This window comes from Syzygium oleosum, unplaced genomic scaffold (assembly GCF_021117445.2).
Source record: "Syzygium oleosum isolate NSW1041296 unplaced genomic scaffold, Sole_v2.1 Sole_v2.53, whole genome shotgun sequence".
Taxonomy (NCBI): domain Eukaryota; kingdom Viridiplantae; phylum Streptophyta; class Magnoliopsida; order Myrtales; family Myrtaceae; genus Syzygium; species Syzygium oleosum.
In genome coordinates, this window is record NW_026607537.1 from 966784 (window position 1) to 977690 (window position 10907).

Here is a 10907-nt window from a genome sequence, read left to right on the forward strand (position 1 = left end):
TAGCGATGAAAAATTTCAATTTTCGTTGCTAATTTGCCACGAATATAGACGAACTATATTCGTGGCAAAATTCATCGTTAATTTACCACGATTTTTTTTTTGTTCAGTAATTTGCGACAAATTTATTCGTGGCAAAATTCGTCACTAATTTGCCACGAACATTGTTCCGGGACGAATTTAGCGACAAATTTTTATTAATTCTTTAGCGACGAATATTGTTTAGGGATGAAATTAGCGACGAAATTTTATTTTTGCAATGAACTTTTATAATTTGTGATCGTATGATAAAATCATTTCTATTTTTCGATTTTAAATCTAATTAAAAGCAAAATTAATTTCTAGAATTTGTATTTAACATTGATTAAGCACTTAATAACATCAAAATATTATAATAATATCAAAATGAAATACATTCATCTACATTTTCCATGTACTTGAACATATAGCTCAATGTACTTGAACATCCTTGGCAAATCTCCCCCTCCGCGTATCAACACATAGCTCAATGTACTTGAACATAATCCTCTCAAGAGGATTATGTTCCCTCCGCTGTACATCCTGACTGTTGTCCTCAAAAGCAGACACGGCCCTCACTCGAGCCAAAGAGGATTGGTTGAAACCACGCAACTTAGAGATACCGTGACCATCCACAGAAGTCCCTCGGATAAGCTTGTCCCCAAGCTTGTCGGTATTAAGGTCTCTCCTTCAATGAGTATCACCTGAAAAAATCAGCAGTCAAGGGACCGACACTGCGTTATGTATGCATTTAACCAAATAAAAAGGGTCCAGAAGTAGCAACAATAGATTACAATCTACAACCTACTCATAATAACAAAACACGTGCGAGCCACCTTAAACTCGATACAAGATTGAATAATTCATATAAACATTGTCAGACGGTCATCTATTCAAAGGTCTGGCTACAATGGGTTGAGGGAATGAGCGTAATTAGAATTCTTCTTTCCCCAGATCGATCCCTTAATGCATAGACATGTCGCAAGAAAATTGACCCATGCATTGCATGTATTTGCAGGCTATTCGAAAATACAAAACAGGGAGAGTACTAGGGATATGCTTACCTTGGCTATAGAAAGAGTTTTAGCAGAAAGATCACAGTTCAAAAGCATTACACCTTTCAAGCTACAAAAACCACACATGAAGCATCAGAATCAAGAAAATGAATCAGGAAATCTTCCAGGTTCAAGCCTAAAGAGTTACGAGTATTCTGGAACTTGCCTCTGAACTGCCAATGCTACGGATGTACCATTTGGACAAGTGCAAAGATCAGTGACAGCATGACAGGGCTCTTCTTCTATTCCATCAGTAGCTGAAAGTTCTGCCTTCAGGAAGAAAGTAAATCCTTCTGTCAAACTGGGTGAAGAACAAAACAGAACAAAATTATAATGAAAGAAACAGCAGCTAGTTTGAACCACACCTAAGCATTCTTAGTCTTTTTGCTCTATTGTGAAAGTGCAAGCACATTTACTGGTTAACTGAGACATAAGTTAACCTGAATACAGTTCTGTGGAAGTAGGTACTATAATAGAATCTTTGAGGCATTATAAGTCTGACAAAAATCTTAGACGCATTCAAGTCAGTGATACCATCTTACATTCAAAGAAGTGAGGAACCAATACCTTAGCTCCAATTTCACAAGTATCCAAGAGAGAACCCAATGTCACATCCCAAAGGCGAACCTACAGAGGAAAGATGCACTGAGTACTTAGGCAAAACTAGACTCCATGTAAACCGGGGAAACTTCTCAGCTGCAATCACTCAGAGTGGAATCACCGCTTCCTGAAACAAGAAGCCCATGTGGATAATCTGGGGAACGAATGAAGTCAAGGCAGGATACATATCTGTCATCAACGTCAGAAATAAAGCGACTTAGTACCCCACTTAATCTGCCAATAAAATCTTCGGAACAGCATACATGATTCGATGTTTAATCGTGTCAAGGGCACATAAAAAGCCAAAATCTTTTCAAAATTTCTATTTAAAACACCTGGCCTCGAACTTCAACGCATAGACACTTACTCAGAATGACCCAAGCAAAAAGTTTGTATCTCGTGAGCCCCATCCAATGGATTCTTGGGAACCACAGTAACCTGTTGCAATTACAAAATGATACAAGATTGGTATAAGAACAACCTAGAAGTTTAACTGATAGACAAGTAAATAGCCTTACACGAATTTTATAATCCCGATCAGCACTGACAATGAACCGTCCATCTGGAGAAAATTCCTGCAACAGATCCTTCACTTAATAACACAACGACGAAGCATTCAAAAGCATACAGGTCATCATGACGTCAAGGATGGACAGTCACGCCAAAAATTAGCAAATATTTAAGCATTACCAAAATCAATAAAAGAATTTAACATTTGAGTTCTCTTTCAAAAAATTAACAACAGTTTAAACTTTATCTGGGTATGTTGGACACAGAGAAGGGGATAAAAGGGACACCTTGAAAAAGAAACCAACTTACCAAGCTAGCGATGATGCTGCAATAGTGAGCCAGCATTGGTGCTGCTTTTTAATCAGGCAAAGCCTGATTTTCAGCATCCTCCTTTAAACTCACAACCCAAACAACTCCAAGCTTATCAGCAAAACACACAAATAGGCCATCATTGCTTACTGCAACAGCACTTACTCTCTTCTCACAACACCTACAAAATTAGCAACCGTGATGAAGCCATCAGTTTAACAAGAGTAAGAAATTCAGTAGAAGTCAGAAATGAAACTAATGGCAGAGTGCCAAAGGGGAAAAAAAAAAAAAAGAACAGTTCAACAAGCAGGCAGAAGGAATTTGCCACTTCAGTCTCAAATTGAGTTCAAATGAAAAATTAACAAATAGATATGTCTCACGAAAGAGTGCAAATGAGAGATTGATCGCACATCAAATGAACCTCCTCCCATTTCATTTGCAAATTAAACTCATTCTATGAGCAGGAAATCATCAGTACTTCACATGAAAAAAATAAAGCAGAAGCACACTCATCGCATCAAACAGAAACGAAAACGAAAGATCAAGAATGAATCAACCGAACGCCGCACCTGGTGAGAGCGAGAATTGGAGAGAGAGGAAGCCGAACGGGGCGCCACCGAATCGTGGGGAGGCGGAGTCTCCGACCACGTGAGCAGATCTGAAGTCGAAGTGTGAGGCTTCCTCACCGGCGTGCACCTCTCCAGTTTCTTCCTTTTCCCCAGAAAAAAAAAAAAGGAAGAACACCCAAGAAAGAATTCACGCCGAACACCTCCGCCAATTCGAGCCTCGCTCCGCTCTCGTTCCCCGCGAACGCGGCCCCAAAGAACGGGCTCCGCGCGGCGAGGACGCACCGGTGGACGGGGACCTCGCGGCGTCGGAGAAGGACGAGCCGGGGCCGGCGCGCGGGCGCTCGAAGATCGATTCGAGGCTGTCGGAGAGCCTCCTCAGGGCTTCCGTATCCGGCGGCGTCGCGTATGAGGAGGGAGCCTCCGTGCCGGTCGGCGTGGAGCACACGCCGCTGCTGTAGCTGGTTTCGTTCGAACCGGAGAGCCCCGAGTCCACCATGCCGCCACCTCCCCGGCAAACGCCGCACGGAAGCCAAGGCGCTTCGAACGCGAGGACGATGCGGCGCTTCAAGAAGAACCCAAGTGGGAGTCGAGAGCCCCTTACACGAGAAGAGAGAGAGACAGAGTTGCTGGACTGTAGACAGAGAAGGAGGGAGCTAAGACGCCATTGTTTCCGGGGAGAGAGAGACAGAGAGAAGGAGAGTCAACAGAGTGGTGGAGGAATCAGCAGAGAGAGAGAGAGAGAGAGAACATGCGGGTGAGGGCGGGGCAACGCAAAATTCTAATTTTCCATGGGTCAATCTTTTTTTATGTAGTATAATTTTACGTCGAAATTAACGACGATGGTAATTAGCGACGATTTATTATATTAAAAATTCAGCAAATAAAAAATTTTACGACAAACTTCATGTTCATCGCAAAAGGTTAATCCCAAAATTTGGCGATGAATTTTTATTAGCGACGAACTCTTTTTCATCGCTATTTTCGTCGCAAATTAGCGACAAATTTACTTTCATCGCTAATTTTCAATTAAGTTCGTCGCAAAAATTTTTATTTGCGGAATTAGTGAATTAGCGACAAATAGTGTCCGTCGCTAATTAGCGACGAACATATTATATTAAAAATTCAGTAAATAAAAAATTTAGCGACGAATTTTGCGATGAATGTGCCACAAAAGTTATTTTCGTCGCAAATTAGCGACGAATTATTTTTCGTCGCTAAATTTTTTATTTGTGAAATTAGTAAATTAGCAACGAATCTTAAGTTCGTCGCTAATTTTGCGACGAACTTTATGTTCATCACAAAATTTTTTATTTGCTGAATTAGTAAATTAGTGACGAACCTAAAGTTCATCGCAAAATTTTTAATTTGCGGAATTAGTAAATTAGCGACGGATTTAATGATGAATAATGTTCGTCGCTAATTAGTAACGAATAGTGTTCATCGCTAATTAGCGAAAAAATTAGTGACAAACATATTATATTAAAAATTCAGCAAATAAAAAATTTAGCGACGAATACGGTTTGTCGCTAATTAGCGACGAATGTGCCACAACGAATTATTTTCGTCGCAAATTCCTTCGCAAATTAGTGACGAATTATTTTTCATAGCAAATTCCGTCATAAATTAGCGATAAATTATTTTCGTCGTAAAATTCCATCGCAAATTAGCAAAAATGGGGGATCCAACTTCCTGTTTCCTTCATAAAAATTGAAACAGTAGAAAATACTTTCTAGTTCATTTCCACGTTTTAGCCAAATATTGGAAAATATTGTCAATTTCCTAAAAATATTTTTCAGAAATGTTATATTTTCCGCGAAACAAAGGGAGTCTCAATTTTTTTAAAAGATTTGTATTGCATGAAGATGTTTTACCAATACAATTTTTTTAAAAATAATTATCAGAAATAAGCTTCCCTAAATTTAGTTAAATGGGTCGGGTTGGGTATGGGTCAAGATTTTTGTCTTGTGATAAATGGGTCATAAATGGGTTAAATGGGTCAAGTTAGGTCGGACTATTTATAACCAAACTCAAATCCGACCCGACTCATCCGTTTAACAGATCTAATTCTGTCAAAACTCAAAAAGGCGGAATCGAAAAACATACAAAAGAAAAGGGAAGATAAATGGTTATTGTACCAGCCCGAATTTCGATGTAATTCCGGGATCAATAAAACTGATATTAATTCACATTTCATTTTAGTAAGTCTCGCCCGGAGCTGATCACTCTCGGGATACTAACCAATAGGGTATGGTTAACTAGAAAATGGTACGTGGACCGGGGACCCTATCGTGAAACGGACACCGATCACGAAAGACGCTGAGGGAATATTTTGGGCCAACGTGGGCCGATGGTAGGAAAGGGTGATGGATTTGGTTTGGCCAAGGCCAACGATGTACAATCGGATCGCAGGTGATTCTGCACGACCGAGAGTGCACGTGGCCAACTAGTCCTGAACTTAATTCGAACGATCATGACCTCTGGGACTAGTGATAATTTCTCACTCTCTCAATGATCGGACCGTTATGACTCGGATAACCCTAGGTCGATACGCATGACCTCTAAACAGCCGCCCGTTAGTGAGAGACCCTGAAATTGAAAGTTTAGCGAGTTTTGTTCACGGAATTGGGCCCAGATTTCGATGCCGATTTTCAAAGGCTTAAGAGACTATTTTTGGGAATCTGATGTCATATCACGCTGGCCATACACGTTTGGAGTTAGTACGAGTAAAAATTGGAATTTCGGTTCGGGGGTGAAAAATTACGATTTAGCCCCTCGGGACGCCAGCGTTGCTTTTCGAGGCCAAATGAGGTTATTTTTCGAGGCTGACACCATTTTTGGGTGGCCACGCATACCAGGAGTCGTTATGGCAAAAAATTGGAATTTCGACAGAAATTGGAAAAATAATATTATTTTATTCCCGAAACTTTGCGGTCGATTTTCGAGGGCTTGCGCGATGAATTTCACGATTCCGACGCCATATTATGTTGGCCACGCACATAGAGGGTTGATACGGGTGAAAAAGGGAACTTCGCCCCGGGACCGGAAAAATGACGGTTTTGCCCCTGGGCCGTTTTCAGTTCCGAATTTTGGGAAAATTTTTGGGGTAATTAAATATGGATTATCAGCTGTATTATTTGACCTAATGACCATTTTGCCCATCAATTATTGGGCTAGAACGAACGTCGGCCGTCGGATTAGGGGTATTTTGGTCAAACGGCCCGGATCGGCAACACGTGGCGCTTTGGACTGATATTTTTGACCAAGATCAGATCATTTTCTCTCTCCTCTCCCTCTCATTCGGCTGAACCACCCCAGAACAGCCCCTCCTTCCCTTTTTTCTCTCATTTTCTCTCTTGTTTGGCCTTGCCGGAGCAAGCCGCCGGTCACCGGAACGCCGCCGCCGGCCGCCGTGCTTAGCCGTCGACCACCACAGACCCCAGCCTGAGCCTCGCCTCCATCCGATCCCTTTCTCTCTCTCTTTCCCTCTCTTTTTCTCTCTTTTTCTCTCCCGGGTTAGCACCGCCGCCGCCGCGCCGGAGCTCGGATCGTCGTTCCGTCGCCACCCAGCCATCCAGCCACGCCGTACGATGCCGACCCTGTACCTGCCCCCGTACAGTGTCCGTACGGTCGGTACTGTTCAACGCGTCCGTACGGTCACTGTTCACACCGTCCCGTACGCCGTCGCCGAGAATTCCGCCGCCGGCTTCACTGTTCACCAGCGATCGGCTGCCGTTCCCCGTCGTCGTGACCTTGGATTAAGTGAGTAAAATTCCTAAATCCGGATTAGGACTGATAGTGCATTTTTCTGGACTGGTTTAGGTATTATCGGTGTATAATTCAGACTGGATTGAGGACTGATTGGTGGAAATAAAATCCGACGAATTTAGTGGGATTATTATAGATAATTATTGGGCTCAGATTGAGGAAATTGCGGCTGTCCATATTTTCGAGGAATGTACCGGATTATATTGGACAGCAAGAGTTATTAGCTGAATGGCCGGGATTACCCAAAATGATTGGCTGTTGATTGATTGGTGATCAATTGTGTTTAATTGTTAAATGCCATGTTGCGTGCTTGTGTGGCTGAATCGTGCGGAGTGTGATTGGCCAATTGATGGCTTGAATTGTGTATTTGGAATTGGGCCGCACGGTATTAATTGGCCAAGTAAGCACGTGGATTGTGAATTAGGCACTGTGGAATGACTTTGATTGAACTGTGTGCCTGTGCCTATGTTATGTGGATGCTCATGTTGCATTTCATGGCACGCATTATGAATGTCGAGAATGAGGCTTGTGATGAAATTGTGTGAGACTGCGTGCCTGTCATGAGCATGTGATCACCTAAAATACCCTGAAGCGTTTTACGCGGAGTTTAGATAATAATGGATTGTGTGATCACCTAAGGGCCTTCGGGTCGTGACCTTCGGATCGATACCGTCCTCATGCACTTTGAAGCAGGACGATGCCCGGTACGTCCGGAAGACGACCATCCTCATGCACTTTGAAGCAGGCTCTGGTTCGTAAGGAGATCAGTGTTGCGCCTCATGCACTTTGAAGCAGGCTAGAGACACTGGGCCAGATCGGTTGCTGCGCCTCATGCACTTTGAAGCAGGCTAGACGCACCGGGCCGTGAATATTGTTGACTCAAGTCGTAATAAATAATAAATTGGGCGATTGCCAGTGTGCCAGTGTGGGCCAGTGGGCCGGGAAATGCACGTGACCTGTCAACGACATTTGCATGCATGGACTGGCATGCGAGTGTGTGAGACTCGGTGCATGAGCATGCGATTGGCGTACGTGTGATAATGTGTACCACGTATGTGCCGTGACTATTATATGTTGATATGTCTAACCTGCAGGGTTAGAGAATGGTTTGATTATTGTTGTATTGTGATTTAAATATTTGTTTCCGGTCAGGAGATTGCAGGCTAGCCTAGCCTAGCCTAGGTTTAGGAGTTGAACTCATTGAGATTCGTCTCACGGTTGCGTAAATCGAAACTTTTCAGACCCCCAACCGTGAGGATGGAGAGACCACTGACTCTTTTTGGGATCCCTGTACAGATTCGGCAGTATACCAGTACCTACCCCTCAGGTAATGGGGAGGCTTTCGTGAGGTATCGATCAGTAGTATATGTGGAGATAGGCGAGTATTTTTACCAGAAGCAGGAGTACGTGGCATGGTGCCACCGGGATGCCGATGGAAATGTGGGAGAACCCCTCAGGACCTTTGATATCCCGGTCGATGATGTTGGGTTGATGCAGCCAATTATAACTGATGGTGAGGTGATCGACCCTGAGGTTTCACCCGAGTGGATGATGCAGGAGGAGGAGGTGAATGAGGAGCCTGATGTACTAGCGGAGGACCCCGAGCCGATGGATGAGGAGGAGGATGAACCCGAGGCCATGGAGCAGGACGTAGAGGAGGACGGAGAGGTGGCAGAGATGGGATCAGATGAGGAGGGGTTCGAGCTTTACCTTGACCTGGAGTTGGAGCCGGACTTCGAGGATGAGCGAGCCTAGGCGATGGATTCGGAGGAGTCAGAGTCTAGTGAGGACGCCTCCGAGGAGTTGTCAGAGAATTCTTCCGAGTCATTCGATCCTGATTGGGAACCTTAGGGTCACCCAATGTCCTTAGTTAGTAGTGGGGGCCGTTACTTTTTGAACTGTAGCCCTCCCCCTGAGTTTTAGCCTGACCTCCCTAGCCACTTATCCGTTTTTGACCAAGTGGCTACTGATCTTATGTGCCTTTTTGTTTGTACTTGTAAATATTGTACAAAGGGTTTTTAATAGTAATATAAATGTGTAATTATTTTCTATGATGGTGTTTGATGTATGGCTATCCTTGGCTCATATCGTAGTTGTCTGGGTTTGTTTATTTTATTCTTCCGCTTGTGTTTGATCTCTGTATGGGTGTGGGTCGGCGATGCTTTCTGGGACGTCACAGTCAAATGACCAAAGGTGGGATGCTCGCGCTTCGTGGGGTACGGGGCGTGACAGTTACAGTACAGTTTATGCCTAACAAGGGCAAGTGGGGGAAGATCAGAGCCTTCAAAATTCCGAGAGCCAAAATCAGCATAACTACATGAAGAGAGCACTCAAAATTAGGCCAGCAACATCACACGACCAACATCAATCTGTTTTGGGATAGAGACTGACGTGGAATGGATATCTATCTCTAGCAGAATCTGTTTAGGGATAGAGACTCCTCACAAAATAGAAAGCAGGCGCCCGCAATTCGCATCAGAGAGAGCCCACGCACTCGAGAAAAGAGGGGAAGGGAGACGACGTGGGGCAATCGCTCTTTCAAAAACTCACGTCCTGGCGTCGCCGGCCTTCTACCGCTTCCACCACCTTACACCGCCGTGGTTCCATCCCTGTCACAGCTTCCTACGGTCACGTGATCATCGGCAAGGTCACTCCTCTTCCTCCTCGGTGAAAATTGGCCTTTGGAAGAGGATGTACGGGAATCGGTTTGGATCGATCAAGAGGGATTGAAGTCGAAAATTTCGGTCTGATATACACACAAGGAGAGAAAATCGTTCTCAGATTTGCATTTTCTTTCACTGAGCCGAGTCGGCCTGAGAGATCATGATTTTCTGACCATCGATCGTCGTCGAGTTTGGCGATTCATCTTAGTGGTTATTGCCACCATATTGTTAACGATTTCAGACTTCGTCGTCGATCGGCTTTTCGCAGCCACGAACCAGGTAAAACTCTCTCCTCTTATCCTCTGTTACATACTGTCTTATGTAGATAGGTAGCCGAGAGTCCAATTTTCTGAATAAGATTAAACCAAGCTAAAATCCACTATACATGAGACTGATAGTGTCGTATATTAATCTAATTCTAGCTTATGGTTGTGAGTTTGCATCGGAAATGGTTACAATCCACTCATTCACCATTTGCATAACATGGATTCCAATCCTCATTTTATACTTGATTTTGTCATGAGATTTTTCCACTGTGACTGAATCTGTGCTTTCTCTTCGATTTGTGGCATATGGTTTGATGTCCGAGTGGCTCACGGATGAAAGGCCAATCCCCTCGCCGGAGTTGCTCGCGGTTAAAGGCCAGTTTGTTACTTCCCTCTGCTTGTTGTGTTTATGCATTGTTTGAGATATATTAGTCGGTGAATAGAAACAGCCCTCCGTCCATAATGGTGTTTGATGGCCGGTGGTGATGAAGCCGACGGGATGGTTCTCGTGGTGGATGGTGATGTCGGGCCTGTCAATGTCCTGAAGCTCCGGCATGAGATATACGGTGAAGAAGAACAGAAAATAAGAAAAGAAATAAAAATAAAAAATAAAAAAATAAAAAAAGGGTATAATAAAGAGGTCAGGTCGGATATGATTAATTGATCTGGGCCGAGTGCTATAAGATTGAGAGATATGGATCAGATAAAGATAAACAATGGGCCGTCCGAAATTGGTATTGAATCTGGACAAAATTTGATAAGTTGGCTATATTTAGATTGGGCTCAGAGTGATCCGAAAATCAGACCCAACCTAGACCTCTGTGGTCCGAGCAAGACCCACAATCAGACTAGCCATTTGGACTGGGTTCCCCTGACCAGGTCCGAAGTCCCTTTTTCAATAATAAAAAATAAGAATAAAAAAATTCAGGAAAATATAAAAATGTGGGAAAAGCTAAAAAAAATTAAAATTCATTTAGTTTAGGGCTTTTAAGAAACATTTTGGGCTTAAACAAAATTTGATTCAAAATTGAATAAACCTTTGGAGCTTTACCATAGGGATTTTTTTATTGCTTTTTCTTTTAGAGATGATGCTAGGTTGCTGTTTGTGCACTTTTATTTCGATTTTACTTTATTGCACACTTTTAATACATTGAT

The 10907-nt window shown here is 43.2% G+C and overlaps 1 pseudogene; it reads right to left on the reverse strand.

Annotated features, from left to right (window-relative positions):
- Positions 1-361: 361 nt before the first annotated feature.
- Positions 362-3554, reverse strand: LOC130136877 (uncharacterized; annotated as a pseudogene).
- Positions 3555-10907: the final 7353 nt, after the last annotated feature.